Source organism: Meleagris gallopavo, chromosome 1, assembly GCF_905368555.1.
Source record: "Meleagris gallopavo chromosome 1, MGAL_WU_HG_1.1, whole genome shotgun sequence".
NCBI lineage: Eukaryota > Metazoa > Chordata > Aves > Galliformes > Phasianidae > Meleagris > Meleagris gallopavo.
The window spans coordinates 156,440,232-156,449,558 of record NC_139404.1 but is presented as its reverse complement, the minus strand read 5'-3'; positions in this window follow the sequence as shown (position 1 = coordinate 156,449,558).

The following is a 9,327-nucleotide window of genomic DNA, read 5'->3' as shown; positions in this document are numbered from 1 at the left end:
ATCCGCCTGGTAAGTATCCTTAGACCTCTTTTGCTCTATAAATGAGCTGAATGTAAATGTTCCTTTATTCCATAAAATTAATCAAATTTAAACATGAAATCACCTATACATGGAAAGTTTATTTAGTTATACAGTAGAAACAAATAGATATTTCATGCTTCAGGTGAAGACTTACATTTTTCATGGCACACAGCAAGTAAAGTCCAAAATCACATCAACATTTTTTTCTTGCAGAGAATGAGAAAATACATTTCATTTTGTACAAGTAGAGAAGCTCTTAACAGCTGCTGAAGTTGAAACAAACAAAAAAGTTTTATGTTATCTTAAACAAAGATTTACATAATTACCTGGTAAGTAGTTATCTATACAGGCAACAGAATTAGTAGCCAAACTATCTATTCCCAAGTTGTTTTTATGACTTCTTTTCAAAACATACTTTGCTGCATTTACATTGTTGATGTGGCTATATTTTTTTTCTGTTCCAGCCAAGCCCAACAAGTAGGCTTGAAAGTGAAAATCACCCTCACATATTCTGTAATGTCAAAGGCAAGCCAAAAGCATGACAAACTGTCACTTCATTCAAATGATGTAGCATTCATTATAAATGTTGAATAGATTCTGAAGACTTGGATCAGATTATTGATGAAATAATTTAGCAGGTGAATAAGTAAAAACAATAAAAATAACAATCTGGTGTTACAGGATGACACACAAGGAGTTATGTTCTAAAAAGTCACAGTTATTTAGTCTGTAGTTACAAACACACCTGCAGTTAGTTCAATATTCTTCACATTTTGTTTTGCCAGGAAGCACAGATATGGAACAGTTACATCTGATGGCTTTCTTTTTATTAATCTAGCACTAAATTCTACAAACACTGAACATGATTAGCACATTAGCACTTTACTTGTATTAGATTAATTTTAATGGGGATAATATGAGGTTATTCAGGATAATAAGTCATTGAAAAAGTTCTTTCTACGCTTACATTTCTCTGTGTCCCACTCAAACAAAAATGAAAACACATCACTATGTTTCATTAGTCACTAACCATTGTAAACTCTTAAATATTAAGTTTTACTGGAGACCAATATTATAAAACTTGTTGTATGAGGAATCCTCCACAATCAATAATCTACTGTACAGTTATTCAGGAAGTGATTTAGAAGTTTAGTGTGAGGTTTGACAAGTCTAGTGCAACTGAAAAACAAAATCCAATTTCTCCTTCCAGTCTTACCTTCATAGTACTGTTGCATGTCTAGTTTTTTAAAAAGCTATGGGGATAACTGAAAATCTGTACCATTATGTTACTGATGAACACTATAGACTGTACATACAGTATGGAGTTTTTAAAATGGAAAGGAATTTGGGATAGGGTACTAGGAATGACCCTGCAGGTGGCTATCATGTGAACCCACAATTTTAGTATTATTAAGACTAAAGATTTAAAGCGGTAGTATCAAGTACACAAACATTTGAAATTGTGATTTGCAGCACAAAATAATACCAGACAGTAAATTGGTTTCTGTAGGGTCTACACTAGGTCTGGCTGGAATGGAATTAACTTTCCCCACAGCAGCCCATACAGTGTTGTACTCAGCACTTGTAGTCAGAACAACACTGATATTATAGCAGTTTTGTCTATTGCTGAGCAGTGCTGGCTCAGCATTGTTCCCCCTCTTCCCACAGATTCAGTAAGCTAGGGGTGATCAAGAGATGATGCAATTGCTCTCATGGAGAACTGCAACTTCCGCCTGCTGGAAATATAATATCGTGGAAAGGAAACTGACAAGGAGACTCCTGGAATTTGTGGCTGACATGGTTGGAAAGGGAAAAAATTAGAGAAGGTGCCTCACTCAATATGTTGCTTGTTGGAGGTTGTCTCAAGCATAGGAATTGTAAGATGATACAGTTCTCATTTCTGGGGAAGCAAGGAGAGCAGTCAGCGGATCTGCTACTTTGGATTTTCAAAGGACAGATTTTGGCCTATTTAGGGACCCATTTGACAGCCACTCTTGAAATAAAGTTCTAAAAGGTAGTAGTGTCCAATAAGGATAAACATTCTTCAGGAATGAAGTCTTGAAGGCACAGAAGTAGACTGTCCCTATGTTCCAAAAGATGAGGCAGTGGGGAACAAGATCAACCTGGCTTTATAGAGCCCTTTTTCAGGAACTCAGGAAGAAAAAGAGGCTTCATGGCTTGGTAGAAGTCAAATACTCAGGAGGAACATTATGACGTTATGTAAGAAGAAAATTAGATCAAAGCTTAGCAACAACTTGTCTAGTTCAGTAAAGACAATAAAATCATATTAATAAATTCTCAAGGAAGGAGAATCTCAGCCCTTTATTGGGCATGAGGGGAAACACAGTAATGAGAGCAGTCTGGTTAACTGGGGAGGCCCTAGTAGACTTGAGGCTGGAAAACATGGTGCTTATCTACAAGAAGGGCAAGAAGGATCCAGGGAACTACAAACCTGTTTAGTCTGATCTCAGTCTTTCTGCACAGAAAGACAGTTCAGGCATTGAAATTGTCTGCTAGGGGAATGTCAGAATCATTATGACTGCAGGTATTTGAGATGTGTGGATGTGGTACTTGGAGACATTTAATTGTGGAATTGGCAATGTTAATTAACTGTTGAACTTGATTATCTTATGCATCTTTTCTAATCTAAATTATTCTATGAGTCTATGAAATAAACTCACAAAAAGAGAGTTTGTGATTAAAAAAAAAAAAAAAAAAATTAAGCAAGCACAATTCACACATTCACAACAACAACATTTTCCTGCAGAAGAGAAAAGAGAAAATCATTGAAACATGGAATGTTCGAGGTTAGAAGGGACATCTAGTCCAACCCCTCTGCTTAAGGAGGAACACCTAGAATAGGTTGCCATATTATGTTTTGGACAGCTTTTGAATATCTCTGACATGTCTCCATCACACAGTAGAAAAGGATATCCTGATTATATTTTGCATAATGAAGGCAAGAACGTTGTTAATCTTCTTAGAGGGAAAGACCCATTGCTGACTCATGTTCAAGTTGATGTTCACTATGACTCCTAGATCCTTTTCTTCCAAACTGGAATTGGGTTGTTTCCAGCATGTACTGCTGTCTGAGATTGTTCTTTCCCACATGTAGGACATTCTACTTCACTCCACTGAGTTTCTTGTGGTTCTCATCAACCCATTTCTCCATCTTGCGAAAGTCCCTCTGGATGGAAGCAAAGCCCCCTGGAGTATCAGCTACTCCTCCCAGTTCTTTTCCATCTACACACTTGCTGAGGTTATGCTTTACCCCATCATCCAGATCATTAATGAAGATGTTAAATAGCACTAGACTCAATATTGTCTGCTTGAGTAAGCTACTTACTGGCCTCCTATTATACTTTGTTCAACTGATTGCCAGCTTCTGAGCTTGGCCATTTAACCAATTTTCAGGAAAAAACAGAATGACAAGGAGGCTTCAACTCACATTACTTTTTCAATGCATTTAACTTACTTATATTCTCTAGAACAATATAATAAGTTTATATTCTAACAGCATCACTTATGATTTTTACTGAAACAATTAAAAAATTATGTGTATTGCTATAAATCTGTTCAGATTTCTGGAAAAGTGAGGGAGAGCATTATGAAAATTATGATTATAACATAGTTCAAGACTAGCACAGGATAAACATTCTAAATTAATATTTATTCATATATACAAATGGTGGCAGTGTCTATTAAGACTGCATGCTGTTGCAAGATTTCACTCAAAAAAGTTTAGCCAGTGGAAAGATAAAGCTAATGCAGTGCTCTTTATTCAATGTGCATAGCTAAACTCCATCTTTAACATAATTGCATCCTGTTGTTTCATCATCTCTCATTTGATAGAAGTAGAGGAAATATTAGCTACATTCGAGTAGCAGTGAGTAAAAGCAGCAATTTGCTGAGATTTTTCTAAGAATTATGATGGTTTTCAATGTATCACTAGCATTAAACTGGAGTCCTGAAGTTAGAATACTCAGGCTATACTAATGAAAGAGTTTACTATGCAAAATAACATACAACACCTATAAATCTTTTCTTTCTCCATGGATTTTGTGTGCAGTTCCATGTACTCTTCAGTGAGAAAGATGGTTTAAAAGATCACTTATCTAATACCATTTATTCATTCCTGCCCCAGCAATAAAATTTATCACTTCTTCAAAGTGGCTGTGTAACTGCTTGTCATGCTGTGCTGTAAGCTGAATCATTGATGTGAATAACAAACCTTGAAGACTTTTTTTGATAACACAATATGTTTCACTGATCTATTACATATCATGGCCTTACAAATGCTTTTGGTATCACAAAAGAGAGAGCAGTGAATGAGAACAAGCAGTGGGGGTCAAGGTGCGTGCATTTGCAAAGGGAGCAAGGACCTCTTAAATTAGCTTCACATCCAAAGAACTGCATTTTTAGTCTTCCACCTGCTCTCTTCTTTAATAGTACTTCTATTCACATCATTCTTCTGGTCCTCCTTCCAGGGAGGAATTCACTGTTTAAAGCAAATATCTGGTATTTGAAGATTCAATTTTGTTCAGCAAAGAACAATTTCTCAGTTAGAAATTACTATTCAATTTCTAAAAGCCTTGTATACAGTGAAATAGATATCTACATCCTCCCATCACAGAATAAAATGTTAATTATCTCTTTCCTTTTCACAGTTGTAGAGAGAAAGAGAAATTAAGGCAGGCATAACAATGACAAAAGTATTCTCTTATTCTCTATGCAGCCAGAACTGCTTGTACTGAAATTAACAAATTTCTGCTTTACCTCAAAAGATATCAATTGCAGTCATACTGTAGATAGACTAGAATAGTAAGTTGGAACAATAAATCACATGAGCAGTATCAGCAATCTCCACATTCATGGTAGACGTTACATTTTCTTGATAGAATTCCTGCTCCTCTTAACAAAAATTGCAAACTATCACAAGCATGAAAACCCAACAGACTCCTCAAAATCTGCTACTCTGTCAGCAGTGCTTGCAGTTTGTGATACAAGCAGCATCAGCAATGCTGCTAAGAGTTAACAGGAAAAATAATTCTGACCTGCTCTATAGCATATTAAATATTTATATGGAGATTTCAATAATACTCATAATTCCTATAAAGAAAAGAAAAATCCTGCTTCAAAATAAATTGAGTTGAGTATAAAACAGGATATCTAATTTTTTGTTTGTTTTTAGTTTAGTTTAGTTTTTATTTGTTTGTTTGTGATTAATAAGGTATATAAGTACCTTTTTGAAGTGAAATAATAGAATACTGATTTCTGCAAAGTGGAGCTCTTCCTTTCCTTTTCATTTCCTGTCCAGTCCATTGCCCAGCTGAGGTACCAGTACCCAGCATTATCTGCTGAAATACCCAGACACAACACATAAGCAGCAATTTTTTTTTGAGAGCTGCTTAGAGTCTGTGCATAAACTCTGATTCTGGGATATCATCTGGACTCATCTGAAGCACATTTTCAACATTACATAATTTTTTAAACAGTTTTTCTCATTCTGAATATCTAGGAGTTTTATACCTGTATTTTAGAATGGGTCAGCATTTTATTGTATGCTTTTTTGTGTCTGATCAGGAGATTTTCAGTGTAGTTTGGCCTGTCAGAAAATGACAGTTTATTGAAATTGCACATTTGCTCATTTCAGTAAATCTGTCTGACAGTGAAAATTAACTTCATTTCCTTGACTTCTTGGCAGCCTGACTACTTGATCATCTTGGAGTCTGTCTGAGGCAGAAAGATTTCTGTGCTTACTGTAGCTGCTTCCCAGCAACAACACTGGTTTGAATCAGAACTCCTGAAATTTCTAAGTTCTTTAGATTCTTCTCGCTACAAACAATAAGTTCATTTATCACTCTCAAAGTTTTCTAAACAAAAGATGCAATGTTGAATATAAGATGGCCTTATCACTTGGTCTTTTTAAAGGCTACCTCTTTCCTAGTTTGGAAACTTACTTTTGTAGACTCTCTGAAATATCTCATCCACTCTGATAATCTTCTCTCCCGCAAGCTAAATAAAAAATAATTAGACTGAAATAAAGCTATTTTCTACCTGAACATTTCCTCACATGTTGGGTTTTGTAAGCATATTTCTTCTATCCCTTAACTTAGAAAAGGTACAATCTTTTGCACCATATCCTGTGTCAATTTTTCTAAGCAAATCTCAGATAAAAGAAAACACTTAATATAAAAATCTTAACACGTTATTTTTTTTTAATACATGTACATCTCAAACATAATGTATACAGTAGAAAATAATTGTCAATGTTTCTCTCTCTCTCTTTTTTTTTTTTTTTTTTTTTTTTTTTTCACCCGAACTACGAGGTAGCAGTGTGGATAAGCCATTTGACTAATCTGCACAACAGACAGTGTAACTTAGTATAAAGTTGAATAGACAATATAAGCTTATTTCTATTTAGGGTGCTATAAAGTCAAAAAAAAGTAAGTAGCTAAATTTTATGTTAACAGAAAAGTTTAACATTACTGGGAAAAAGAAAAAAAAAAAGATAAAACTGTGCACTTTTACATATTCTGAAGTAAAACAAAATCAAAAGAATGGTAAAATTCCTGTGAGGTCTGGAATTACATTTCTGCATGCTCAAAGTAAGCAAATCGCCTTGAAAGAAACAAAATTTGACATTTTCTTTATGTGCACATCAATGTCCCTGGTAATAATGATTTCTTAGCAGATAGGCTGTCAAAAGATTAATAGAATTAAACTCTTTGTAAAATAAGTCTGTTCTCACTGACAGCTAACTTACATTTTTCCCCTTCCTTTTGGAAGACAGTAAACAGAAACAAAGCCTGCAGCAATACAAAGAAAGCAACCACATTAAAGAGAGATTAGCTTCAGGAGGCTATGACAGATGTAAAGTGCTCTGCACACATTGCTATGTGATGTTCAACATATGTTCTCAATTAAAAATTGCTTAAGAAATATTTAACAAGGCAAATCTAACACACTCCTAGTTTGTAAGAATATATTGAGCTTATGAATCTTTGCTCCTCATTTTATTTTTTCAGTGTTGCTGTGAACTAAAGAGAACTTTGTATAGAATGACTCTTTACTAGTATATAAAGTAGTACTTAATTCCATATATGAGAAAATAGTATGCATTTCCTCTTTTAGTAAGAGGATGACTGAATAATTTAGCAAGCACAGGATCTGTTGAACTAGTTAAAATTAGTTTTCTGCAGTGGAGGATCATTTGCTGAATTTGAAAAAATAAATAAGCACCTAACTGCATTCAAGACATCAGACACTGTTGCTGATTTTTTACCTGGACTTTACTAATGTCAGTCAGCAGGAAATCTTCCTACGAATCACTGTGGAATGTTACACAAAATCCTGTGTTAAATTTCTATTTTACCACTTCCCTTATCTACTACCTTTATATATTTCCTTTTGTAACATTCTCGTATCTTTCTTTTCTTTCTTTTTCTTTTTCTTTTTTTTTTTTTCCTAAAATGATAAGATCATGTGCTTTACTCAACCTTCAGATAGGTAACAGGCACAATAATCCTTATTCTTTTAAAAATAATTATCTTCCTACAAAAATCTACCACAAAGCCTCAATTTTAGTAAACAGCAAAATTATTATTGAATCCTGATGCTTCAAGATGTCTTCAAGAAATAAATTCTCCTTATGTTAGTAAAATCCTGAAAGCACCACTGTTGCTCCTATTGCCATAAATGAGGAGCCTTTTATCTCTAAGAGAGCAGAAGTTCATGGTCTTCTATGGAAAACACTGTGTATTGCTTTGAAGTATATGGTAACACCCTGTGTGGATCAAGAGAGACTGAACATTTGAAGATGTCAGTAGGTCCACAGAGGTTTTGCAGTACATGGCCATCATCACTGACTCCCAAAGATAACCAAGATAACCTCACAATGAATGAACGTGTTTTTGTTTTTTTTTTAAGTCTTTACTTCCACTTGTAATAATGCTAGTTTTGAATCTTTTCTGATGGAGTTCTGTTTCCAATTGCAAAAGAGGAGTTTAAAAATAAAAACTACAGTGTTTGTTATGAGAATATTTGTAAATCTGAAACACATTGTTCCTGCATAAATCATCTGCCAATCAAATGTCAACTTCTTCTTCCTTGTAAATATGATGCAAAACTACTCAAGAGGTATTCAGAGAACTTGAACTCTGAATAAGCTGTTTGAACACGTTGTTAATGTAGGAATTCACACTAAAGTGTATGGTGATAGATGTTTACTTATAAGCTGAACTATTAAGAAAACTTCAAATGTATAGGTAAATACAGTATTGTATGTTAATTTCTCTGAGAGTAATGCCTCCTATTTATTTCCATGGAAAATACAACACATACAAAGAGCACAATAATATTATTTGATAGAGGAAATTCTCAACTATACAGTATTTTTCAACAGTCATCACCATCAGCTAGACATTTTTGCCAGCCTGCATGCCATGCTCATAAAATCTGTTCTGCAGGTGGTGACCCACAGTTGCTTTCACCACTGCTGAAACACACCATCCTTTACCTCACTGTTCTCATGTCCACTGCTTAGCCTCCATAAAAATTCAGCAAGCATCAATGAACTTCAGAAATCACTGACAAATAGGTGCAGGTGTTTTTCTGCATGGAGGAATTCAATGACACACCTTTGTTTCATACACAATTCCATGTAGGATGCCAATTTGTCAGACTATTCTGCTATATGCCACATGGCAGCAAAATTTAACAGAATATTGGAGGAAAGATTCAACTTCAACTGCCATAACACTAAGAACCGCCTCTGATGTCAGGGACAAAGGTAATAAAATGGAGGCATTATTTTCGGAACAACACTCATGTTAATTCATAGGAGGATTATGGAACCAGAGAGATTTCTTTCTCAGTGAAAAAAAGGAAAAGGCATCAATGAGGAAATAAGACTGGTTTTGTACATATAGTTGGAAATACTGAGTAATCACCTTTGTTATTGATTTTCATTTTTCTTCCCTTTTTAAAGTACTACAGGATTATAAGCATAGATACATATTTAAAAAATATTGATACATGTATTGTATGAAGAGCTGGTAGAGCACAGAATCATAGAATGGCTTGCACTGTATGGAACCTCAAAAATCATGTAGTTCAAACTCCCCTGCCATGGGCAGGATTGTCAACCACTAAATCAGGCACTAGTTCAGATTGCTCACAGCTCCATCCAACCTGACTTTGAACACTTCCAGGGATGAGAGGACTCTAGGGAAGGATAATCCAGCTTAAAATATAAATCAAAAGAAAATATACACAAAACGTACTGTCTATAGTTTTTATTGAAGA